The 27,457-nt window shown below is 42.7% G+C and overlaps 1 long non-coding RNA gene across 2 annotated transcripts; it reads left to right on the forward strand.

The window, feature by feature from the left end:
* LOC129058360 (uncharacterized) lies at nt 1-25,818 on the forward strand. 2 transcript variants are annotated; one of them, XR_008523473.2, is made up of 4 exons: nt 1-90; nt 11,789-11,867; nt 16,069-16,247; nt 25,709-25,818. It is a non-coding gene; the product is annotated as an uncharacterized LOC129058360 (long non-coding RNA). The 2 variants fall into 2 exon arrangements; XR_008523472.2 differs by having other exon boundaries at nt 16,128-16,247.
* The last annotated feature ends 1,639 nt before the right edge of the window (nt 25,819-27,457 follow it).

Here is a 27,457-nt window from a genome sequence, read left to right on the forward strand (position 1 = left end):
TTGTCACACCTGTCATGCAACATGCAACAGGGCTCGAGACACAGCATGGAGTACAAAACAGAATTTTAAAGGAAAACTTACAACGTAAAAGTGAGTAGTAGAAAGCCTAAGGGCCAGTCTCATGCTTTTCCTAGGAGAGGCATATGAAAGCCAAGACATCCTGCAAAATTTGTCATGGGGTGCATGTTTCATTTTTAAAGGTCACATATTGAAGCATACTTGTGTAGGGTAACAGTGGACCGTATGCATGCTAGGCTGTCTGGCTTTCATATGCCAGTGGGTTTAGATGTTTACAGGAGTTATGTGAAAGAGCCAAGTATCTGACACCTGCAAACCTTGGAATCACAGAAGGCTGAGTTCAGAAAGAGACCCCCTTATGTAGAAAAGGCCTCCTGCCAGGTCCCATCAGGAGCTGAATTTGGGTGCAGCCCCTCCTGCTGGGAAAAGCAGAGGTCTTTGATCCCAAAGAGGCAACTGTCCAGGCCACCAAGAATGAGTTCCCAGGGACATTTCTAGGTAATCATGCCTTTTGCACCAGAGTGGGACTCTGAAAGTTGTCAACAATGTGTCTGCATATCAATCTAATTGTTTGCCAGGCCCCGTGACTCCTCGTTTTTCAAAGTTACCTTTGAAAACCTGCTTTTTGAAAACCACTGTACCTGTCCTCCATCTTCCTGGCCACTGCCCTCCCTCGTGTGCCCATTATCTCTTGCTTGGTCTACTGCACCCTCTCCTAACAGTTCTTCCTGCCTCTATTCTCTCCTAAGGAAGCCTATTTTGCACACCAGAGTAAGCATAACACTCCTGAAGTACAAGCCTGGCCTTGCTCCTGGTATCGCTCAGAATAGGTTAGGCTGTGCTGCAGGAACAGGCAAATCCAACATTACCGTGGCTTAAAACAACAAAGGTTAATTTCTCACTCTCACTGCTTGTCCATTGTCTGGCAGCTGGGGATTCAGCTCCACATCATTATTGTCCTTACTCTAAGACCCAGGGTGATGGACTAACCACTCTCTGAAACATTGCCGAAGATGTAGAAGAGAGAAAAGAGAGCCCTGGAGGGTCTCACACTGATAAATAATGTTTGCCTGGAAGTGGAAGATGTCACTGCTGCTCACAGTTCATTGGTCAGAACTTGTTTATGGCCCCACTCACACGTGTCCAGGAAACAGAATCCTATCATGTACCCAGAAGATATGGACCCAGAAATACTCAGCAAACAGCATTTATGACTATTGTATTACTTCTTTGCTTAAAAAAGCAAGCAAGCACACCAACTGATAGCTTCCCATGTTTTCCAAAATAAAGTCAAAATTCAAATGCCATCCCTTCCATGAAGCCACCTATAACTTCCCATTGGAACCAACCTCTTCTTAACTCCATACTTTTATAATTGCCCAATCTGTGCTGTTTATGGTACTTAACACAATTTATCTTCCTTTAAAATAAATAATATTTATAATTTAGTCACAAGGCTAAACAGAACTTAAAAGATCATCCAGCTCTTAAATCTTCCATATCTTGCCAAGTCTTCCGCAATCTCTTTAGAAATCCACAATTTGTGGGGAACGCCCTGCCTCTCAGGTAGTTCATTCTACTCTTCCAAACCTGAACAGTACTTGTGATTTAAAAAGCAAAAATGATAACACATTTTAAACCCTTCATCATATGAAGCTAGCACCTACATGCCCCATTTCCAAACAAGGAAACTGAGACACTATCAGCAGAATAAGAAATTTTATCTTAAGTAGCAAAGAAATTAGCAAAGAAAAGTTCCATTTTAGTTTATCTCACTGTGTTGCTCAGAAGCTTCTCTGCTTCTGGACTGTGATGTAGATAATCACCTAAGAGACTGCGAGGGATGGAAAGACACCAAGGCAACCACCCTGCCTTGTTTTCCAAAAAATGCAAGGGTGCCTTTTGCACAGCTGTGCTGAGTGGAAGTGTTTAGACAGAAGGCTGTGTGGTCCTGAACAGATGTGATGGTGCCGTGACTCACGGTTGGACTGTCAACCTGAACTGCTGGGAACACCCTACATCATGATCTGGGTGGCCCCTGAGCAGAGCAGTAGAGGCAACCTGCAAAGGACTCTCCCTCATTATCAAGCAAACCCAAGAACAAAAGACTACCAAGCATGCTATGTGGCATTACTGACTTCTGACGGCAAATAACACCACCTCCGTCCAGAAGTGTCCTTAGAATTTTCTGATGCCTTCTTTAGTCATCCTGTGAACAGCTTTTAAAAGGAACACAGAATTTTTTTTTTTTTTTTTTTTTTTTTTTTTTGTGACAGAGTCTTGCTCTGTTGCCCAGGCTGGAGTGCAGTGGCGCCATCTGGACTCACTGCAACCTCTACCTCCTAGGTTCAAGAGATTCTCCTGCCTCAGCTTCCCAAGTAGCTGGGACTACAGGTGTGTGCCACCACACCCAGATAAGTTTTTGTATTTTTGGTAGAGACGGGGTTTCTCCATGTTTGCCCAGGCTGGTCTCGAACTTCCTAAGTTCAAGTGATCCTCCTACCTCCGCATCTCAAAGTTCTGGGATTACAGGCATGAGCCACCACACCCGGCCAGAACACAGACTTTAGAATCATTGACACTCACTCACTATGTGACCCTGGAGAATTCACCTCAATGTCATGACAAGTGTAAAATGGAGCAAATGACACTTTCTCAAATTGAATAAGAATCAAGTAGTAGACAAAAAGTGTCCTGCCATGGCCTGGCTCAATAAATCATAGTTCCTTCTAGTCTTTCTTTAAGCCTAGACCTTGACCTGGAACTTGCACATTAAAGGCCCCAGTCCATCTCTCCCTGAGGTGTCCTCTTCTCTACTGGGTGAGGAGTCCACAGGGCCCAGGGAACATATTCACCCAGAGTCATGTTCAGCTTCTAGACCATCCTCTACAAACCCAGGATTCCAGAATTCCCTGACCACATTTCCTCGAATCCACTCTTAGGGCTTTGCTTCTCCAGTCTGTCTTGCAGAGGACAAAACATGATTTTAGCGTGTGCACACTTAGGTCAAGGGGCAGCTGTGTGCCGGGTGTAGGGATGGGCAAGGGTGGGGACTGGGTTGGGGATGGATCTTGGGAGTGAGGCTGGAGCTCACATGCATGTCTGTGAGGTCATTACAAAGCAGAAGCAATTGGGAGTGGGGAAAGAAGCGGGCAAGCTATAGGCCAGGGCCTCATTTTATATACTTGCCTTGAACTTCACAATCATTAGGGGAAAACTTACTCCCTCTCTTGTATTTGTAATCCTAGTCTAATCTAATACATGATTCTAAAGATACAGCACTCCTTTCCTTCTTTTGACTAAATAGTATTCCATTGTAGATGTACATCAGAATTTATTTATTCATTTGTTGATGGACATTTGGTTTTCTCCATCTTTTGACTATTGTGAATAATCCTGCTGTTAACATTGATGACGAATTAACTGTTGGAGTCCCTATTTTCAGCTTTTTGGGATATACACTTAGGAGTGGAATTGCTAGGTCATATGGTTATCCTGTTTAACTGTTTTTAAGGAGCCACCTAACTGTTTTCTGCATGGCTGAAAAATTTTACATTCCCACCAGCAATATATATATATATATATATTTTTTTTTTTTTTTTTTTTTTGAGATGGAGTCTCTCTCTGTCACTCAGGCTGGAGTGCAGTGGTGCATTCTCAGCTCACTGCAACCTGTGTCTCCCGGGTTCAAGTGATTATCACGCCTCAGCCTCCCGAGTAGCTGGGATTATAGGCATGTACCACCATGCCCAGCTAATTTTTGTATTTTTTAGTAGACATGGGGTTTCACCATGTTGGCCTGGCTGGTCTCGAACTCCTAACCTTAGGTGATTCACCCCCTTCGGCCTCCCAAAGTGCTGGGATTACAGGCATGAGCCAAGGTGCCTGGCCTCCACCAGAAATACATGAGGTTTTATTTTCTCCATATCCTTGCCAACACTTGCTGTTTTCTGGGTTGTTTGTTTTATTTTGTTTTTTATTATAGTCATTGTAGTGAGTGGGAAGTGGTACCACATTATGGTTTTGATTTGCATTTCTCTAGTGACTAATGATGTTGAGCATCTTTTCATGTGTTTGTTGCCCATTTGTGTATTGTCCATGGAGTAATTTCAGGGACAACTTTTAATGAGGTAACTGACATTCTAGTGAAAATGAGAAAGAAGTAAGGCCAAGAATAGCTTAAAACTACTACTAGTTCCCAGAGTACTACGTGTGTCCCTAACAGAGCACCCATCTTGCTTCTAGCCTGTCTTCTTGAGACCCGGGAGGCAAGCTCCACACCAGGAGAATCACTCCTGGCATCTCCACAACTTAGAGCTTGGACCCACAATATACCACTCACTACCCACAAGTTCCTGCACACTCCTCCCTCCCCATGCACCCACACTCACATAAACACACCCCATTCACATTTTCAGTCCCAGGATTACATAGCAGCTGGGACTTGGATTCCCTTTATGGAGATGTCCCAACTCTTGGCCTGCAGTATGGCCCAGGACCCCAACAAAACTATTACATGGGAGTATACATTGCACACTCCCCAAAGTTTAGAATGCTCTGGGTTAAGGAAGTGAGGGGCAGACACACCTCATTCAGGTGGGCTGCTCCAGGCTCAGCTCTGCTCCTTCAGTCCTCCAAACATCACTTCCAGTACAGAGAAAGGAGCCATAGAGAAAAAAATGATCAATGCCACTCCTCTATTCATTTACCATATGGGGAAACTGAAACTCAAGGAATGAAACACCTGCTCACGGGTGCAGCCTGACACGGGCCTAGAGCTCAGGTCCTCAGCTTCCCAGATTTTGCTCCTGGAGCACAACAAGTGCTTAGCTTAGACATCCCTACACCAACACCACCAATTCAGGCCATGATTTGAGTCAAGATCAATTTATTATCGGCCTTGATTGTCTCATACAAAATGAGGCAGACAATAACTGCTCTTCCTTTCCCCCAGAAGAACTAATGACATATATATATATATATATATATATATATATATATATATATATATATATATGCTTTGAGCTCACTGGAAGGCAATAGCTATATAAATATATGTGTATGTTTGTACTTACACTTCTTTTCTTCATGACCTAGTTGAGGTGGAGAAAGATTTTGGGGATAGGTGAAAATGGCACATACTAATTCTACTCGTTTCTCTCTGCATGGTCTAGTCGAATGTTCCCAGGTAAAATGAGTGCCTTTAACTCTAAAAAGGGAGGAAGAGTCTGTGGGCAGGTGCATTTAAAGCCCCCAAGGCATAAGTCCATGGTTACTAGTTTACATTTGGGACTTTTGTTGTGAAAGTGACTTCTCGGGACAAGCAACCTGGTGGCCTGCCAAGACACCCCGGGACTGGCACGCAGGGTTCAGTGTTCAAGGACAGGCAGGTCTCTCAGGAGCTGGGATGAGACCTTGAACAGGTGACTCCCTTGTTCTGGGCCTCAGTTTTCCTATCAGTAAAATGAGGGAGCTTGGCTGAATGATCAGATTGCAATTTTTTAAACATCAAAATCCTTCTTAAAAATAAAATCTTATGTTGATCCCCAATGTATAAAAGCAGATAAAAATGAAACTGCTCTAACTGAAGGGCCGCTCCCCTTCCCACCTCGAGCCAGTTGTTCAGCCTCCAGCTCACTGGTGTGAAACTCTCCTAATTAAAATAATCTGTGGTTCTATATAATGAGATTAACCTGTTAGATCTAGAAAAAAATAAGAGGCTAAGTAGGGTAGCCAGATTGCAGGGGCAGGAGCCTTGGAGATGGGAGAGGGCTAGGTGGGGAGAAGGTGGAAAAGGTGTTTGTACTGATGGAGCTCTTAGCAGCCTGGTCTTTCACCTCAAATTCCCAAAGAAGAAACTGAGGCCAGACTGTTAAGATATGAACTTTGTAATTTTTTGACCCAGGAAGTTTTGAGAATCATAATAAGGAAATGATTATAGAGTGCTTTGAGCTCTTCAAAGACAAGTGGTATTTAAAATACAAGGTATTATTACCTCCATAGAGCTCTCTTTTGATTAGCACTGTGCTTGAAAATGTGGGCAGGCCACTTTTATTTTTCAAAACTCAGGTGTTTAAAAAAATATTCACACGTACGATCCCTATACTCAACTCTTATAAGCTAATTGTCAGCTTCCTTGTCACTGGATAATTTTAATGTTCAAAGAGGTATTATACTCACTTTATTAGCTAAATTGTCCGTGCCCCTGATAAAGACATTGATCCCTCCAGCTCACACTCTCTTGCCATTATTTGAAGGATGGTTAAATTTGAAATATTATATTTGAAATTTTAAGTGAAAATACCAAATATCATTCGACAGAGGTGCTAGGCAGGAACTGATCTCTAAAAGACCCTAAATAAATCAGGGCAGCCCTGGGTTAGTTGGTTTCTTGATACAGGGTTGGGTGTTGAAACTCAGAAGTCAACCGAAAACAATTTCAAACAATTTCAGGGTGTTTTTTATAACTGAGCTGCTCCAGCACTCAGCCTGCCCTGGGAGAGCAAAGTCAGAACTCAGAGTCAGAAGATGGGATTCGAGTCCCAGTTCTATTGCACATGGACTGGTCGACCTTAAAGAATTCTTTCACTTCTCTGGTCCTAGGTTTTCTCCTAGTAAATTGGGATCATTTCCTTGCCCTGCCTATTTCACAGGTCTCCTCTGAGGATCAAAAGCGAGTGATACAGAAAGCCGTGTGTGACTTTGTATGAATGGAGGCTAAGACTACACGCTCTGAATGGAATCAGACAGACCTGGGTTCAAATTTCGATACTGCTACTTAATAGCAGTGTACGTTGCTTATTTGCTCTGAATCATAGGTTCCTTATCAGGGATATGAGGTTATTAATAGTATTTTTCTCACCAGGATTTAGAGCACTGGCCCCTCCTAAAGGCTCAGTGGGTGTTGCCATTTATTAAAAAGCTGCAACAGTCCATGTGCCCAATAAGTTACTGTTGTTTTTTCATAGTTCTGCTTTCTGTGCACAACAGAGCTAAAGATAACCATGCATCTATTGTCTCTGAACTGCCTGACTACTCTTACTAGAACTAAAGAAAAAAGGAAATACACTGTGGCCCGGAATGGGGCTCCAGAGAAATCCAAAATGAGCTGTGGTCTAAAAGCGACTTCTCTCCAAGCCTATTTTTAACTGGCTGTGAACTTCTCTAATACGCAAAAAGTGATGCTGGGCTCTCTGAATAGCTTTGCTGACGAGCTGCTGCCTGCTTCTGCTACTATGTGAATTTATGGAGTCCTGGTCTCACACTTCATTAAGGAAATATACGATGGTGCTGAGACAGGGGGCCAGACACCAATAACTCGCGCCCCAATCTCCCAGTTATAAATCTTAGTGCCTCACTCACTGACAGAAGAGGAGTAACTGAAGAGATATTATCACCTGCTCCTTTGTCATGGGCTCTCCTTTTTAAGTTGTTTGCAACAGACAACTTTATTAAGAGACCACCGAACAAAAGTCCTGGCCAAAAGCAGACTCCCAAATTTGTTAAGAATATTTTCAGTTGCAGGTAACAGTAAAAGTGAACCACAGCGGCTTAAACACACTGAAATTTATTTTTTTCACATAAGATATTCAGAGACAGATTATTGCTGGTGCTAGTTCAGAAGCACAATACACTTGCTCCAACCCTATTCAGTGCAAACCCTCTGCACTTTTTCCTCATGATTATATCCTGGCTGCAGAAGCTCCAGTCATCATATATACAATCCAGTGAACAGAAAAAAAGAAAGAAAAACAGTGGTATCCATGTCAGGGAATTAAAATGTTACTCAGGATTCATCCCTGCAGTGGTTTTACCTTTTTACCTAATTGGCTAGAATTGGGTCAAATGGCCATCCTTCTTTTGAAGGTGATTAGGAATAAGAAGTTTGGAAATGAGCATTAGATCAACCAAGAGTGTCTGCTATGCCTTCCAATAAAGGCCAACTGAATGAAGGAACAAAAGTGAGTGATTATGTAATGACTAAAGAAACAGATGAATGAATGCTTGACACAGAGTTCTACTCTTTGACTCAGCTCACATGCCATTTTTTTCTAATCCCCTATCCATCATACATCCCCTTGCTAGCCCACTAATACAGTCCCATAGTGCCATTAATCCTCCTATAATTGACTTCCTACTCACTTGTCTATCTTCTTGATTAGTGTTTAAGTCCCTTGATGGCAAACCACGTGTCTCATTCATAACTGTATTCTCTGCACCTAGCACAGTGCCTACAATATACTTGTTATAACACAGTGCCTGTTAACCTATAAATAACTGTTGCTATATTTGTTTAATAAGCTCTCAAGAAGAATTCTAAAAAATGTGACTTATTACCCAGCACACATATGTAAAGCTTTTCAAGTCCCTCTTTTGAGTTGGTCCATCTAAAAGACTAGAGCCAAAGTTGTTTAGGTGACATACCCAATTAAATATGAAAACATATTATTGTGATTTCTCTAAGGTAACCAAAAGAATTCACAAAAATCATTTTTATTTTGTTCAGTCTAATATATTACAGATTAATTTTCAACAAGTTAAATCTGTTACTGATTCTGAAGTCTTTGACCTAAAACAATAATAGTAAAACAAGGATTGATGTTAAATTAAAAAATCATAGGAAAAACATTATGGGTTGGGTGTTGGAGAAAATAGGGTACTCAGCGATAGGATAAGGAGGGGTCTTTAAACTGGTGATTGACTCACCTGCCTGTTTACCTTGCAATGGTTCTGATTGCCTGCCTGCAATTTCCTACTGACTCCATCTCCAAGCCTCAGGTTAGTGCCTTCTTTATGTTGGCTTTGGAAGATAAGTAGGGTTTGGACATGCATGCATATGATAGAAAGGGTGTCAGAAAAGTCAAGACATCAGGAAGGCCTAGAACCAGAGTGGTTATCTGGGATTAGAGTACATGAGATTAGAGGGTGTGTGAAAGATGAGCTAGTGTTGGGAAATCAGTTAAATAATGAACAAGGGCCTTAAACTTGGGGCTATTGCTCATAGCATGAGCAATAGGAGGCCATTTTTTTGTGGAGTATCACATGAACCAGGCTGCATTTTATAAATTTCCATCTGGTGAAACTCATGAGTATGGAATGGAGAGATGAAAATATGAAAGATGAGGATCTTTTAAAAGGCTACTGCAATTGGCTGGGCTCATGCCTATGGTCTCAGCACTTTGGGAGGCAGAGGCAGGTGGATCACATGAGGCCAGGAGTTGGAGACCAGCCTGGGAAATATGGCGAAACCCTGTCTCTACTAAAAATACAAAAACTAGCTAGGCATGGTGGCATGTGCCTGCAATCCCAGCTACTCTGGAGGTGGAGGCAAGAGAATCTCTTGAACCCAGGAGGCAGAGGTTGCAGTGAGCCGAGATCGCACCACTGCACTCCAACCTGGACAACAAAGCTAGACTCGGTCAAAAACAAACAAACAAACAAACAAAAAAGCCAGTCAAGAAATGAAGCAGACCTGGACTAATGAACTAAGGTAGTGGTAGCATGAATGTGGCTAGGGAGTCTAATGAAGGGCACACTGTGATGTTAAAATCAGATACACAGATAGTCACTCCACCAGGTAAGCAAACCAGAACAGCTGAAGTGCTGGCCTAGGGAGGAACGTCTAGAAAAAGTGGTTAAGAGCATAATTAATCTCAATCGTGGCCTCAAGATCATCTTGAAGCAGACTCTAACTGAACTTTTATTTCCCCTCATAAAAAAGAAGCTAGGCCATCTTGTTCTCACAGAGATGATTCCCTGTTGTAGTAATAGAACCAGTTATAATAAGAAGAACGAACTGATCTGCAGGGATGAATAACAGACGTTTGATACAGTCCACCCCTTGTACCAGAGCAGTTCCCCTTGACGTCACACAACTCTGTGGAGAGACTGGCAGTCTCTTGTTCACACTGCGCACCACTCACCTCCGACCACAGGCCTGCCTTATTAACACTGATGCAAGGCTGGGTCAGCATTCCTGAACACGAATGCACAAACTAGAAGGGATTTAACACCCTGTGGAGTAGACTTCTAATGATTGGGAAACAGAAATCAGGAGATAAGCTCCTTCTCTTTTCTCTCCCCTATCTCTATTAATGGGTGATCATTAGATGTGATTTTAAGGCTGCTTAGAGATATAGTTCCATTGATTGAGTAATCAGTATTATTTAACAATGATCAGCTCGATAACCATTTTTATATTGACTCTCCCTCCGTTCCTGTTTTGTTCACTCCTGTTGTCTGGGATGGGATTCCCAAATAATATAAAATGACATAATTCCTCTACCTTAGCTTTGACTTCTGGGAAACCCAGGCTTAAATAAAGGACAACAGAAAAGGTACCATTCACAAAGTACACTAGAGGGATGGTGAAGGATATTCACTGCAGGATTGACTGTAGTGTGAGGAAAAAAAAAGAGAGGAGAAGATCAGCTAAGCATCAAATAATTCAATGACTGTAAATGCATGCAATGAAATACCATTCAACTGTTAAAAACAAATAAGTATGGCTGTGTGTGCAAGGCAGTTTGAGCAAGAATGCAAAGAGTATATCAAGGTGATCCTACTTGTTTAAATAAAATAAAGATATGTACTTTATTTATGTATTTATTTATTTGAGATAGAGTTTCACTCTTATTGCCCAGGCTGGAGTGCAATAGCATGGTCATGGCTCACCACAACCTCCGCCTCCCCAGTTCAAGTGATTCTCCTGCCTCAGCCTCCCAAGTAGCTGGGATTACAGGCATGCACCACCACAGCCAGCTAATTTTTGTATTTTTAGTAGAGACAGGGTTTCACCATGTTGGTCAGGCTGGTCTTGAACTCCTGACCTCAGGTGATCCTCCTGCCTCTCTTTCCTAAAGTGCTGGGATTACAGGCACGAGCCACCGCGCCCAGCCAGGATATGTACTTTAAACAAATGCCACACCTGTGTGTATCTCTTCCAACTATGAGTGACCATGTGATAAAATTTGACCACTAGAATGTAAACAGAAGGTTGTGTAGCATCTCCTGATAACATTGCTTAAAAGATAATGTGTGTACTCCTTTGACAGTTTTGTTATCCTGATATCTGGAATGCTACACATTACCACTGGAACTATAGTCACCATCTTGGATAATGAGTGTAAGGTCCACACTTCAGGGAAGACGGACAGACAAGACTGACAGGAGACTGGTTTTGTTTGTTTGTTTGTTTGTTGAGATGGAGTTTCACTCTTGTTGCCCAGGCTGGAGTGCAATGGCGCAATCTTGGCTCACTGCAACGTCCGCCTCCCCGGTTCAAGCGATTCTCCTGCCTCAGCCTCCTGAGTAGCTGGGATTACAGGCATGCGTCACCACTCCCTGCTAATTTTGTGTTTTTAGTAGAGACTAAAATGTTGGCCAGGCTGGTCTCGAACTGCCGACCTCAGGTGATCCACCCGCCTCGGCCTCCCAAGGTGCTGGGACTACAGGCATGAGCCACTGCGCTCGGCCAGGAGACTGGTTCTTAAGCAATTTGTAAGATAGGACACCACATCAACTTTGGATTACTTTTCCCTGGATATTTTTAAGTAGAAAAATGTTTCTATCCTGTTCAAGCATCTTTATTTGCAGTCTTTGTGATTTGTAGCCAATTTCATACTAACTGTTACAAATGTACCTTTAAGAAAAAGAACTAGGGGAAAAGAGAAACTCTTTTCTCTTTTCTCTATCAGTTTTATACTATTTTTTAAATATTTAAATATTAAATCACGATTGTTATTTTATTTATTTATTTTTCAATTAACAGGGCTTTGAACTTGATTGAAAATTGAATACAGACTGGGAAGGCCAAGCGAATGAATTTGAAGATGACGCTAAGGTCTCTGGTACGAGTGACTAAGACTATACAGTGACCATCCCAGAAGCTGTGTTCTGAGGATGAACAGGCTTGGAAGAAAATACATGGTAACCTTTATGATTACAGTTTCCAAAGCTTCACTTTCTGTGATAGGCAGAATAATAGTGCCCATAGAGTCCCATGTTCTCAATCCCCCACCTTGTGGGTACATTACCTTAAATAGCAAAAGAGTCTTTGCAGATGTGACTCAGTAGAGGATCTTGAGGTGGGGAGACTCTTCTTGATTGGGCCTAGTGTAATCATAAGGGTTCTTATAAGAGGAAGGGAGGCAGAAGGTCAGCATCGGAAACAAAAGTGTGACAATAGAAGCCAAGGTCTGAGTAATGTGGGGCCAGAAGCCAAGAAATGGGGGCAGTCCCTAGAAGCTCAAGGCAAGTAGATTCTACCCTAGAGCCTCCAGAAGGAACACAGTCTTGCCTACCCAATTTAGACTTCTGGCCTCCTGGACTATATGATAATACGTGTTTGTTTGTTTGTTTGAGATGGAGTGTCACTTTTTTTGCCCAGGCTGGAGTGCAATGGCACAATCTCAGCTCACTGCAACCTCCACCTCCTGGGTTCAAGCGATTCTCCTGCCTCAGCCTCCCAAGTAGCTGGGATTACAGATGCGTGCCACCACGCCTGGCTAATTTTGTATTTTGGATTTTTAGTAGAGACGGGGGTTTCCCTGTGTTGGCCAGGCTGGTCTCAAACTCCTAAACTCGGGTGATCCACCTGCCTCGGCCTCCCAAAGTGTGGGGATTACAGGCGTGAGCCACCATGCCCAGCTGCATTTGTTGTTTTAAGCCACAAAATTTGTGGTAGTTTGTCACAGCAGCAATAGGATACAAATACACCTTAAAACAAGGATTTCAAATAATCCTAAAACAAGGATTTCCCTTCAGCTTGGTGGGTTCTGTCAAAAAAAATTTCCTGTAAGGACTACTTACTTCTTTCTTGCAGCAGAATCTGAATATTCCTTGTCTTTTTTTCCTAAATTCTGGGCACTTTCTTGGTGCTCAAACTGGGTTATGGGTATACACATTCCATGGATCCTTCTGCAGACTCCAGAATGCCACCTCCAGAGCTCCCCATCCAGCATCAGCAGTCCACACAAATACATCTTAAGAACAATTTCACGTGCTTCACATTACCAAGCCACTGCTCTGGCAATCAAAAAACAACAAAAAAAGGCCGATTCTGGTGGCTCATGCCTGTAATCTCAGCACTTTGGGAGGCTGAGGAGGGTGGATCACTTGAGGTCAGGAGTTCAAGACTGGCCCGGCCAACATGGTGAAATTCTGTCTGTGCTGAAAAATACAAAAATTAGCCAGGCGTGGTCATGGCTGCCTGTGGTCCCAGCTACTTGGGAGGTTGAGGCACGAGAATCGCTTAAACCTGGGAGAGGGAGGTTGTGGTGAGCTGAGATCACATCACTGCACTCCAGCCTGGGCAACAGAGTGAGACTCTGTCTCAAAAACTAAACAAAACAAAATAACTCCAGGTTATTATGGATTTGTATTTTTAAATCAAGGTAAGGATTAATAGGGGAAAAAACCATGCCATCCTTGACAATAAAATTACGTTTTGATAACACAGGTTTCCCTTAAAGTGACACCCAAATGAAAGACAGAGTGTGTACGTTGTTTATTTAGGATATGAGTGTGTGTATATCTCCCTCCCAAGGGTTTTATAAAGACTAAATGAGATCGTGGATGTGAAACTCATATAACATAAAATTAACTGTATTAATGCAAACAACTTTAGTTGCATTTAGTACATTCACAGTATTGGGCAACCAACACTTCTATCTAGTTCCAAACATTTTCAAGACCCCAAAAGAAAACCCCAGACCCATCAAAATTTTTACCCCGTCTCTCCTCCCCACAGTCCCTGTTAACTACCAATCTGCTTTCTAGTGGGTTTACTTGTCTAGTCTAGGTATATCATTTAAATGGAACCAAACAAAGCATGACCTTTTATGTCGGGCTTATTTTATTTAGCATAATCTGTTCATGGTTAATCCATGTCATATTGTGTATCAACACTTTATTGCTTTTTATGGCTGAATAGTACTCAGTTGCACGTACATGCCACAGTTTGTTTATTCGTTCATCCATCGATAGACTTTTGGGTTGTTTCTACTTTTTTTGTTGTTTTGTTTTTTGTTTTTTTGAGATGGAGTTTCACTTTTGCTGCCCAGACTGGAGTGCAGTGGTGCGGTCTCGGCTCACTACAACCTCTGCCTCCCAGGTTCAAGTGATTCTTCTGCCTCAGTCTCCTAATTAGCTGCGATTACAGGCGCCCGCCACCACGCCCAGCTAATTTTTGTATTTTTAGTGGAGACAGGGTTTCACCGTATTGGCCAGGCTGGTCTCGAACTGCTGAGCTCAGGTCATCAGCCCACCTCAGTCTCCCAAAGTGCTGGGATTACAGGCATGAGCCACTGCGCCCAGCCTGCTTCTACTTTTTTACTATTGTGAATAGTGTGAGTGCTAGCATATTCTTAAGGTGTGTTAGAGAAGAAAAAAACAGTAGATCACTGATTCCCATATCAGACTAATGATCAGGAATATCTAGAAACCTTTAAAGGTAAATAGGTTCTGGAACCCAACCGCAGATAAACTGACTAAAACCCAGACAGTGAGACCCTAGCATTCAAGCTTCCTGGGAGGTGGTGATACACACCAAAGTCTGAGGACAACAATTATTAAAATGCATGAACAAAAATGATCATTATTTTATGTGATATTATCTATGCAGGCAACTACCTTATATCGTGTAATTTCCAAGTTAACACAAATAGCCCTGGTTCTTAATGATGAATGCCCAGAATCCCTTTAATAGGAGCCTTTCACCCCAAAAGAATGACAAGTCTTAGAGGGTAAATCCTTTGGGAGAGAGTCAATAATAAAAATTAATGTAGAGGTATAAATAACTAATATCAAATGAAAGCAGGCTTAGAGAGGGGGCTTAGACAAGATGAGATGAGGTGAGAAGGACATTTGGTTTCTGACAAACACTGAGAAGAGATAATTGGTGAGTTCGATAATGCTCACTTCCTCAGGCCTGGCGTTGCCCAGGAATACATACATATTGCACCAGGTGAAGGGCACAAGTGTTCAGAGAGCAAGGGTCTTGTCTAGAGAAAGCAGCCTGCATTCCAAATCATGAATTCATTTGCCTCTCTGCAGGCACTGGCTCCAGGGTTCACATATATGTGAAAGATGACTAGACATCAGGAATGACTACTGTAGGTTCACCAGTTAGTCTTTTCCAAATATGTGTCTTCTCTCTGCATCTTGAGTGGGATAGTCTTTCTTTTACATGACCAACATTTTTTTTTTTTTAAGAGCTCATATTGGAGCTTTTACTCTTTGCTCATCTACAGATGGGGAGAAGTCATTCCAGACTTGGTATACGTCCATAGATGGGATAAAGAATCCTCCTAGATTCTTCTGATAGTCCCTTGTTTCTGTTAGAGCTCTTCTGTGGTGTCTTTGCTAGAGTGGTGGTATGTCTGTGTGCTATGTATCTGTGGAGTGCATATACCTTTCCCTGGTCCAATATCTGCTAGAAGGAGTCATTTGTCTAGGGTGGGCACTGTGGTATGTTGAGGTAGAAACTCCTGCTCCCATTCCCTCATCATCTCTTCATGAAGAAGGGGAAATATTTGTTGTTCAACTAACATGATCTACACTTTTTCACGGACCAGCGTTTAAGTCCCAGTTTTAAACTAGATGTCTTTTCTTTTTGTCAATGTCTTAACAGAGAAAGGTCAAGAGTGGCCAGTAATTCATAGTGTGACCAGGGCCCCTGGATCAGATAATCACAATCCCTTTTGGCAGGACTTGAATTGCCTTTTAATTCAGTGTTACTCTCTGAGAGAGACAGAAAAAAAAATGAAGTTGAGATCAATGCGCCAATAGCCAAGCAGCTCTGAACCCAGTGTTCTTTCAACAAAAGGAAGCACAAAGATTACAGCTATGCTTTGTCCAAGTGAATGGATAAATTCTCACTCATCCTCTTAGAGGAAAATTGGTAACAAATGCTCCTTTCCAAGCCAGTTTTTTAAGACCCCAAGCCAGCTTTGGACCACGGCTTCAGTAGATGTTTGTGTGTGGATTTAGGATGATCCACTCTTAGCTGTCACTTGCTACAGTGTTGCTCTCCTCCCTGTCTTCGCTCAGTGTGTAGAACGGCAAGTTAACTACGATACTACCTCCACCTCTGTCCTGCATCCCCACAGCCTCAGCTTTAGACTACCGCGGCTCACCAGACTGATGCCAGAATCCGGTGGGAAGGAAAGCCTGGGAACCCTCTCTGTGATGCTAATTTGGGCAAAGAACTCCCCCACTCCTGCTGTAAGGTAGGTCACCTGCCCATCACCTACTCCACTTTCTGCTCCTCCTCAGAGCGGCAGGAAAGAAAGAGGTCGTGGCCCTCCTCAGCTAGTTCTAGCTAAAGAGATCAGAAACGCCTTTGGAAGCTGAGGGGCGGTGAAAAAAAAAAAAAAGGCCAAGCTCTTTTCTTTGGAAGGATCCTCAGAGGAAATGCAGCTTGACGCTTGACATGGGAGTGTGGAGCAGTAATAAAGAGATGAAAGGTGAAATGATCAGTCCGGTCTTCAACTACATGCTTCATCTCTAGATCCAGTTCCCTCCAGTGGCAACCCAGCACTGTCTTTTTTTCTCCCCCTCATTTCTCTTTTTTTCCCTGAAACACATCTTAGAAAGAGAAAGACTTTCTAATGAGGCAAGACAAGCAGGACATTGGCCCCTAGCGCCAATTTTAGCAAAGGCAGTTGAAAGCATCCTAGTTAGTCAATGAATGCTACCTGCAGGGCCCATCTGCTTGCCTTTTGAAATGTTTGACCCTTGCTTTGAAACTTTTTAAAAATATAACCAAGTATTCTCTTTATCAAAAGGACTCTCTCTGGCAGAGGTAAGGGATTGAACTGTCTAAATATTCCAAAGCCAAGCTTGCTTTAGGCAAAGGAAGGCAACATTTCTTTCTTTCTTTCTTTCTTTTTAATTATACGTTAAGTTCTAAGGTACATGTGCACAACCTGCAGGTTTGTTACATAGGTGTACATGTGCCATGTTGGTTTGCTGCACCCATTAACTTGTCATTTACATTCGGTATTTCTCTTAATGCTATCCCTCCCCCGGCCCCCCACCCCACGACAGGCCCCCCTGTGTTCCCCGCCCTGTGTCCCAGTGTTCTCATTGTTCAGTTTCCACCTATGAGTGAGAACACGCGGTGTTTGGTTTTCTGTCCTTGTGATAGTTTGCTCAGAATGATGGTTTCCAGCTTCATCCATGTCCCTGCAAAGGACATGAACTCATCTTTTTTTATGGCTGCATAGTATTCCATGGTATATATGTGCCACATTTTCTTAATCTAGTCTGTCATTGATGGACATTTGGTTTGGTTACAAGTTTTTGCTATTGTGAATAGTGCCACAATGAACATATGTGTGCGTGTGTCTTTATAGTAGCATGATTTATAATCCTTCAGGTATATACCCAGCAATGGGATCACTGGGTCAAATGGTATTTCCAGTTCTAGATCATTGAGGAATTGCCACACTGTCTTCTACAATGGTTGAACTAGTTTACACTCCCACCAACAGTGTAAAAGCATTCCTATTTCTCCACATCCTCCTCAGCATCTGTTGTTTCCTGACTTTTTAATGATCACCATTCTAACTGGTGTGAGATGGTGTCTCATTGTGGTTTTGATTTGCATTTCTCTGCACCACTGATGATGAGCATTTTTTCATGTGTCTGACGGCTGCATAAATGTCTTCTTTTGAGAAGTGTCTGTTCATATCCTTTGCCCACTTTTTGATGAGGTTGTTTGTTTTTTTCTTGTAAATTTGTTTAAGTTCTTTGTAGATTCTGGATATTAGCCCTTTGTCAGATGGGTAGATTGCAAAAATTTTCTCCCATTCTGTAGAGGGAGAATGTTGCCTCTAGAGCATGGGACTAGAGGTCCCATGTAGGTTGCCTGTTCATTCAGGACATAGGCACGGGCAAGGACTTCATGACTAAAACACCAAAAGGAAGGCAACATTTTTTACATTTACAAGATGTCATAGCATTGACTTCATTCATTATTTACTTCCTGAATTCATGATATGGTCAAAGTTAGGGGGGCATGAGTAGTGTGGCAGGATGGGTAGAGAAACAGATAAATTAGGTAAGGTCCAGTCCTTTAAGAGTTTAGTCTAGATTGCAGAGAGCCGCCCACATTCAAATAACTTTAATGAAACATAGAAAGTGAATACTGTAGCCCTCATCAGGGGTCAGGCTGAAGAAGTGGGGGTAAAAAAGCATTACTATTGGAATCATTTTAGCAGGTTTTCAAGATATTCTGAATTCCCCTTATGAGCTTTGTTTGGACACAAAACTCATGATTATACTGGGTCACAGACACTATGTCCTAGTCATACAACTGTGACCAAAAAAGACATGGTCAATGTCACTATGGAACTTACACGGGACTTGATGGAAGTAGACCATAGCCAAACAATTAGGCAACTAAATATACAGTTACAAGTAGAAAAATAAAATTTTGGGCTGGGAGTGGTGGCTTATGCCTGTAATCCCAGCACTTTGGGAGGCCGAGGCAGGCGGATCACCTGAGGTCAGGAGCTCAAGACAGGCCTGGCCAACATGGCGAAACTCTGTCTCTACTAAAAATACAAAAATTAGCCCGGCATGGTGGCATGCACCTGTAGTCTCAGCTACTGGGGAGGCTGAGGCAGGAGAATTGCTTGAACCTAGGAAGCAGAGGTTGCAGTGAGCTGAGATCGCGCCACTGCACTCCAGACTGGGTGAAAGAGCGAGACTCTTTCTCAAAAAAAAAAATAAAATGATTTTGGAGAGTCTAAGGGGAAGAGGAGGAATTGTTTCCAGCTTAGGTGCGGTGGGAAGATATCAAAGAAGATTTTATAGATAAAGAACCATTTGTGCTCAATGTTGAAAGTTGCATATGATTTGGATATTGAGTGGCAGTAGGGGAAGGGGATTCCATTTGAAGAGCACAGCGTGAACAAGGGCAACAAAGCAGGAAAGGGCAGGAGACGCACTCTGTTGTGAAGTCATGGCAGAGCCACTGAACTTTTCTGGGCAGTGGAATTATTAGCTACATATTTTAAAAAAGATTTGTTTAGCAGCGTTGCAGGAAGGAAGGAGGGAGGAAGAGAGAGAAGGAAGGTGGACCTTTGGGCAGCTACCAAAATATAAAATGGAAGAAGAGCAGTCAGTGGCAGAGGGGATGGCAAGAAGGAAGTGGATAGAGGAGGCATTGCTGGTTTGTAATCCTGAGAATTTGGCAATAACTAGATGACAGAGGGCAGAGTAAAGGGATGGGTGAGAAAGGGGAGAATAAAAGATAATTCCAATGTGTCTACCCTGGGAATACAGAAGTAGAGATCTTCGTGATAGTGGGGATGAGACAGGGGCTGGATTTATAGAGAAATTTCTTTTGGAAATCCCAGCATATTTACCCAGATACTAAGAATGAGGACGTTCACTTTCTAGTCACCCCTTCTCGTTTTCTATCTCTTCTTCTCCCATCCCTACCCTCTATGCTTAACAATCTATAGTAGTAGATTATAAATTACCACAATTTGGCCAGGCACGGTGGCTCACGCCTGTAATCCCAGCACTTTGTGAGGCCGAGGCTGGTGGATCATGAGGTCAGGAGATTCAGACTATCCTGGCCAACATGGTGAAACCCCATCTCTGCTAAAATCCAAAAAAAATTAGCTGGATGTGGTGGCGGGCGCCTGTAATCCCAGCTACTCTGGAGGCTAAGGCAGGGGAATCACTTGAACCTGGCAGGAAGAGGTTGCAGTGAGTTGAGATCATGCCACTGCACTCCAGCCTGCCGACAGAGCAAGATTCTGTCTCAAAAAAAAAAAAAAAAAAAAAAAAAAAAAAAATTACCACAATTTTTGAGAAGTTAGAAAACTTCTCCCAGACTATCATCAGCAAATTCATTTCCATCAAGAGGTCCGGTTAGCAGTGGAAAGGGACTCTGGTAACATTAGACAGCCAACACACAGCCAAGCACCTTTCAACATTGCTACCCTACCATTTACCAGCTATGACCTTGGGCAAGTCATTCTGCCTCCCTAAGCTTCACATTCCTCATTTGGAAGAAATTAGGGTTAGGGAAACCTACTCCATCTACCTCAACAGAGTGCCAAATGCTTCAGAAAGAATCCAGATGAGAGGTCATGAGCTTCTGCCAGAACAAAGACAGTGGTGATCAAAGGAGAGAGTGATAAGCTCTCAAAGGCAGCCAAGTGGAGAGGAATGCCGACAATGGGATTAGGCCAAGGAAAAAGGGTTGGAAGATAAGTAAATGACACACAAATGAGTAAACGAGCATCTACGTGCTTTCTCATTGTGCATCAAAAGCAGATTTTGAGATTAGAACTTAGATCTTTAAAAACCTCTGTTTGGGCCGGGTGTGGTGGCTCACGCCTGTAATCCCAGCACTTTGGGAGGCCAAGGCAGGTGGATCATCTGAGGTCAGGAGTTTGAGACCAGCCTGGCCAACATGGTGAAATCCCATCTCTACTAAAAACAAAATTTAGCTGTGCGTTGTGGCGGGTGCCTGCAATCCCAGCTACTCCGAAGGTTGAGGCAGGAGAATCGCTTGAATCCGGGAGGCAGAGGTTACAGTGAGCCAAGATTGTGCCATTGCACTTCAGCCTGGGAGATAAGAGCAAAACTCTGTCTCGAAAACAGACAGACAAACAAACAACAAAGACAAAACAAAACAAACAAACAAACAAAAAACACTCTTGTTTGAAAGGGAGAGAGAAAGGGAGGGAGAAAGATTGTCATTACTTGCCAGAGTTGGCTCTCTGCCTCCCAACATCTACTCTCTGCTTCAGTTAACCATACTGGGTTTTGGCTGGGCACAAACCGTGTCAGCTAAAAGACTGGATTTCCTAGCTTTTGCAGTTTGGCGGGTGTATGTGACCAAGGCATGTTTAGTGAGAAATCAGCAGATACATGTGTGACTTTCAGAAACTGTTCTTAGGGAGAGACCTTCTCTTCTCTTCATCCTTTCATCTACTCCGACTGCAGATTGAATGGTTGAAGCTCCAGGAGCTATTTTTGTCCTCGAGGTGGCCTTGCAAATAGAAGTCACACAGTAGAACAATAAGAAAGAAGGAACATGGGTCTGCAGTTGATGGAACTGCAGCTACCTTCCTCAGGTTGCTTATCTCAGATGTCTTTTCGGCCATTGTATTACATGTTTATTATTGCTCTGAGAAATTACCACAAACTTAGTGGCTTAAAACAATAAAATTATTTTTTTTGTCTTGCAGTTCTATAGTACAGAATCCTGACAGGGATCTTACTGGGCTAAGATTCATGTATCCACAGGATGCATTCCTTTCTGGAGGCTATAGGGGAAAATATGTTTCCTTATTTTTTCCAGCTTCTAAAAACTGCCCACATTCTCAAATTATGGCCTTCTTCTTCTGTCTTCAAAGCTAACAACACAGACCCGATCTTTCTCACGCTACCATCACGGTCTCTCTTCAGATTCTCTCTTTCACTTTTAAGGACACTTGAGTTTACACTGGTCCCACCTAGAAAATTCAGGATAATCTCCTTAGGTTAAAGTCAGTTTATTAACAACCTTAATTCCATCTTCATCCTTATTTCCCCTTTGCCATGTAACATAACATTTTCGCAGGTTCTGGGGATTAGGGCTTACCTGTGAGGTCACAGTGGTAGAGAACTCTACCTCTATCTTGTCCAAGCCGTTATTTTTCAGGTCTTTGTTGCTCACAGCTGAACCTAATTCTAGCTAGTTCAATAAGGCATTCCTATAGCAGGCATTTGCTGCATATCTGCTGTTCTATCATGGTGATGCTTGTTGTGATCTGATAACAGTGGACTGTTCTGACACCCACAATTGTCCCTAGGCTGTGAGACCCCACTTTGTACAGCACCGGCCACATGTCCACTGTCTACAGTAAACTGATCCATTCACTGCCATAGGAGCAGAAAGAGACTGTCTACCTATAAACTAACCACATCTCCTGCTCCCCAATTCCCTCCAGACTTGCCTCAGCACAGAGAAGGCCCAGAGCTGGAAAGGACTTAACTAAATCCTATAGCAAGTTCACGGCATTGCCAGGATGGGAATCCAGGCCTCTGAATACCACTCCTGCATATCTTTCTTCCTTAAGCCATTATGGGCTTTTCAAGGAAGAATGTATTAAACATACTCTCACAGCTGCACGGCCCCAGGAACCCCAGTCACAAACTTTGGTATAGGCCAAAAACCATGTTTACCTTTGTCACAATGATTCTAATAATACCAAATGTTTAAAGCATCAGCTGGATTTTCTATATTCTCGTTCCAGCTCTGAAATCTGCATAGTAACGTTATCTGGTGTGTGGACTACTGGTTTTCCTGCATCTTTCAGCCTAGGACTCTATTTCTCTTATTTCTTAAATGAGGACCTTTTAAGGCTTCATAGTACTTATAGTAACATAGATATAAGGGGACAAAATTAAGGCCTCAGGGTGGGGAGTTTATGCATTCTAGTGCCATCTCTGACTTTGCCCTCATCTTGCTCAGTGTTAGCATTTCCATCTTAAAAATGGGGCAACAGCAAGTGTACCTCAAAATAATTGCAAGGGACAGCTAATAAAACACATTACCACTATGCAAATTGTCATCTAACTACTAGTAATAAAACATTGAGCAACTAGGAATTTCACTTGTCCCAATCTTGCTTTGGCTGTGAGTCAGAGTGAAAGTAAGGGGAACTAGAACCAGCCCAGGCCACGAAGCCAGGAGGAAGATGCCTGATGGGGCAGCCAACCTAGTACAGAAGTGTGTTGGAGAGTTAATGGGCTGGTGAGACCTTGGCAAACCCCTCTGCTGAAACTTCTTGCTTTGATTTTCCTTCAAGATCTGATTTCCCAAGCTCTCTTTGACAACTGTTTCTGAGTTACACACCTCAGATAGTTGGAAAGGCCTCCTTAAGCAATTTTGTTTTTTGAGACAGAGTTTCACTCTTGTTGCCCAGGCTGGAGTGCAATGGCACGATTTCAGCTCACTGCAACATTTGCCTCCCGGGTTCAAGTGATTCTCTTGCCTCAGCCCCCTGAGTAGCTAGGGTTACAGGCATGCGTCACCACACCCAGCTAATTTTTTTGTATTTTTAGTAGAGACAGGGTTTCACCATGTTGGTCAGGCTGGTCTTGAACTCCCGACCTCAGGTGATCCACCTGCCTTGGCCTCCCAAAGTGCTGGGATTACAGGCATGAGCCACCATGCCTGGCCTCAATTTAAGTCAGTTTGCTTTGGCTCTGTCTTCAGTGAAAATGGAAATATTCTATTCATACACATGCCAGCCTACCCCAACGCCTCCATACTCCCACCCATACAGGAATCACCTTTCTTATGTCTAATTTCCAGTATTAGATGTTCCATAGCTTTTCCCAATGCTCATTGCATTTCTTCATAAATGTAGTGTTTGTCATTGTTGCTGTTTTCATCTAAGAGTTTTATAGTAAGTTAAAATGCTAGAGTCAGAATTTTAAAGCTGAATAAAATCTTTGAGATCATTCTCCAAACATCTAGATCTTGTACCTGAGAAGACTGAGGCTCCAATATATCTGGTCTTGTTAGGTTACAGAGCTATGGTGTTAAGACAAAGAACAGTAAACAAGACCTAAGGAATTTTGATAATAATGTATTACTGAATAATACTGAACTTATGCTAATTTCTAATTTTTCATTCTCCACATAATATTACCTGATATTTGTATGGTACACTGATATTTATTTTGAGCATAAGCAGTCATCCTGCTTCTTGTATAATAGCTGTTTACTGTTCTTCTGTCAGATACATCATTTTTCCTCAATTAAGCATAATCCTTCACATTCACATCAACTTCCCTAACTGAAGGGGTCATACTGAATTCTAATTCTACCTCATTTCATCTAACATTTAAGAAGCAGCTCCTCCAAACCAGGCATTATCACATAAATACCTCATTTGAACCTCAAAACAGCTTTATGTTGAGGATATTATTATCTTTATCTTAGAGATGAAATAAAATGAGGCACAGGGCAGCTAAGCAGCCAACCCAAGATTGTTCACCTGCTGAGATCTAAGTCTTCTGTGCTCAAGACAGCATATTACCTCTCATGTAGTATCAGCTATCCACTAATTTTCTTACAGCAGTAAGTCAAGGAATGATACTCCTTTTCCAATATCCCCACCATGGATGTAAATACTAAGTGGACTAATTAGCCCCACCATGGATGTAAATACTAAGTAGAATAATTAGCCCCATCGTGGGTGTAAATACTAAGTATAATAATTAGCCCCACCACGGATGTAAATATTATGTAGAAAAATTAGCTCTAACATGAATGCAAATATTAGACTCTGGGCTCTGTTGCCCAGACTGTAGTGCAGTGGTGCAATCTCGGCTCACTGCAACCTCTGCTTCCCGGGTTCAAGCAATTCTCCCTGCCTCAGCCTCCCAAGTAGCTGAGATTACAGGCACCTGCCACCATGCCCAGCTGATTTTTGTATTTTTTTAGTAGAGGCAGGATTTTGCCATGTCGGCCAGGCTGGTCTTAAACTCCTGACCTCAGGTGATCTTCCCACCTTGGCCTCCCAAAGTGCTGGAATTACAGGCGTGAGCCACTGTGCTCGGCCAGAATGTAATATACTCTTCAAGTTGAAAGTGAATGATAATTTCAGTGCTCCCCAAAATGTAGGTTAATGAGAAGAAAGTATGAAATTTCCTTTCTATATATGGCCACAGATAGGTAAGCAAAGCAGAAAATGATGAGGGTAAATGGTAGAGCACGCCCAGAGTCTGAATAAAGAGGTTGTCATTTCTAATGGGGATCAGGAAGCTTGTCTTGGAAAAGTGACATGCCACCCAGGTTTCTATGGTTGGTAGGATTCAAAAAGGAAGATGTTGGGGGAGAGGCATTTGAGCCAGAGGTTAAAAGCAGAGACCCAGAAGGAGGAAGAGTTTAGGGAAAGGGGTAAAATGAGAAATACTTGCAGGAACTGGGAACAATTAACTGGAAAAAAAGATAAACCTGGGTTTCCATGTGTCTGAAGGGTGGTCAAATTAAAGGTAGATGAGTCTTGCTCTGTGAAGTTAAGATTCCAAAAGGTCAGTTCATTGGGCCTAAAGCCATGGAGTCAGTTAGTGGCAAAGAACCAAGACCATGGCAAAGAACTAGGCACATCTTTGCTAGCAACTAGACCTGCTCAATAATAGCAAAGGCTTTCCCTTGGAGAGCTGAGGAACTCATCAGGGAAAATATCAAGGTAGAGGCCAGGAGACCCTGAGCCCCATGAGCTGGGTTATAAAAGGTATTTCTGCACTCTGTGGGATGGGCTTAGATAAACTTTAAGGGCTCTACCATTTCTGAATTTTTTATTTTATTTTATTTTATTTATTTATTTGATACAGGGTCTTGCTCTGTCACCCAGACTGGAGTGCAGTGGTGCAATCTCTGCTCACTGCAACCTCCACCTACTAGGCTCAAGTGATCGATCCTCCTGCCACAGCCTCCTGAGTGGCTGGAACCACAGGCACAAGCCACCATGGCCAGCTAATTTTTGTATTTTTTTGTAGAGTCAGGGTTTAACCATGTTGCCCAGGCTGGTCTTGAACTCCTGAGCTCAGGTGATCTGCCTGCCTTGGCCTCCCAAAGCACTGGGATTACAGGTTTGATTCACCACACCTGGCCCCATTTCTGAATTTCTTTTTTTTTATTTTTATTTTTTATTTGAGACAGAGTCCCACTCTGTCACCAGGCTGGAGTACAGTGGCGTGATCTCGGCTCACTGCAACCTCCACCTCCCAGGTTCAAGCGATTCTCCTGCCTCAGCCTCCCGAGTAGCTGGTACTACAGGTGCGTGCCACCATGCCCAGTTAATTTTTTGTATTTTTAGTAGAGACAGTGTTTCACCATGTTGGCTAGGATGGTCTCGATCTCCTGACCTTGTGATCCACCCGCCTCAGCCTCCCAAAGTGCTGGGATTACAGGTGTGAGCCGCCACACCTGGCCCCGTTTCTGAATTTCTAAGATTCCAAAAGTTGAAGGAGGCAGATTGTGGCTCCACCCAAGAAGGAACCTTTCAAACCTGTGAGGGAGACTGGGGCTCTTGGAGGACTGGGGCTCTATGCCAAGGATGCTCAGCCTCTGTGTGGAGAGGAGAATTTTCAAGGCATCTTCCAACCCTGAGATTTCAGTGATTTCTGTTAAACTAGACCTGGGAAGGGTGTTTTTGTAACTTATATTTTTTTATCCCCTGAAACATTCTTCAGAAAAAGCCTTATCTTCCTTCCAATATTTCATTAGCGTTCAATTTCCTACATTTCTCTGATTGATTGTTGCCCTCCAGGTAAATTTTGTGCTAAATATACGTGACCTGGCTAGTGCCTTGGTTGTATTTTTTTTTATTTGTTTGTTTGTTTTGAGACAAAGTCGCCCAGGCTGGAGTGCAGTGGCGTGATCTTGGCTCACTGCAACTTCCACCTCCCAGGTTCAAGCGATTCTCCTGCCTCAGCCTCTGGAATAGACGGGATCACAGGTGCATACCACCACACCCAGCTAATTTTGTATTTTTAGTAGGGACGGGGTTTTGCCATGCTGGCCAGGCTGGTATCAACCTCCTGACCTCAGGTGATCCACCTGCCTTGGCCTCCCAAAGCGCTGGGATCACAGGCGTGAGCCACCTCACACAGCTGCCTTGGTTGTATTTGGATAAAATGTACTCTGTGCTTATGTCTATTCAGTGCTCCAAACAGGGCTAAGTGTTTAAATAATCACACATAATCACTCACATTCTTGGAGTTTTATTATAGCCTTATTACATATCCATGTTTAATAGTTTAGTAATTATTTAATAATTGTGTAAGCCTATGATATAGATAGTAGCATCGCCACTTGGAGAATGAGGAGGGCAGGGATACAGTGAGCCCAAGGCTGGCTCCAGTGTGCCTCACACCCCACCATCAGCCTCCCAGGGTGACTTGGCACTGCAGCATTGCCACAGTTTTCTAAGGAAGAAGCTAAGACACCCAACAGGCAGAGGACTGGGGCTAAGATTATAGAGTCTATGTGTAACAAGGCCATATCAGCTTTGAATATGTGTCTACAAAATCTTTATTTTTAAAAACCACCTTTAGCCACCCCAAGTCACTCATCTAGAAAGGCCTGGAAGACACAAAATGACTTGCCTATGTTCCTCATGATGCTCACCAAGTCCCCAATATGTCACTCTGAGAACTACAATAGATTTCTTACTATTAATAAAAAGTCAAAATATGAAAACCAAAATTCATTTCTCAAGAATATTATTACTTCTATATGGCTGTATGCTCCCCACCTGCAGATCACACTTTGCTGGATTATTAAATATTGACATCATCTTCCCAAGCACCTACTTTATAATCCTTTGTCCTTCAAATGAATACTGGGTAAGATTCTCCAGTAAAAATGATAAGGAAGTTACATTACCATTAAAGCAACTAAAAATCA

The sequence above is a fragment of the Pongo abelii genome, chromosome 2 (assembly GCF_028885655.2).
Source record: "Pongo abelii isolate AG06213 chromosome 2, NHGRI_mPonAbe1-v2.0_pri, whole genome shotgun sequence".
NCBI lineage: Eukaryota > Metazoa > Chordata > Mammalia > Primates > Hominidae > Pongo > Pongo abelii.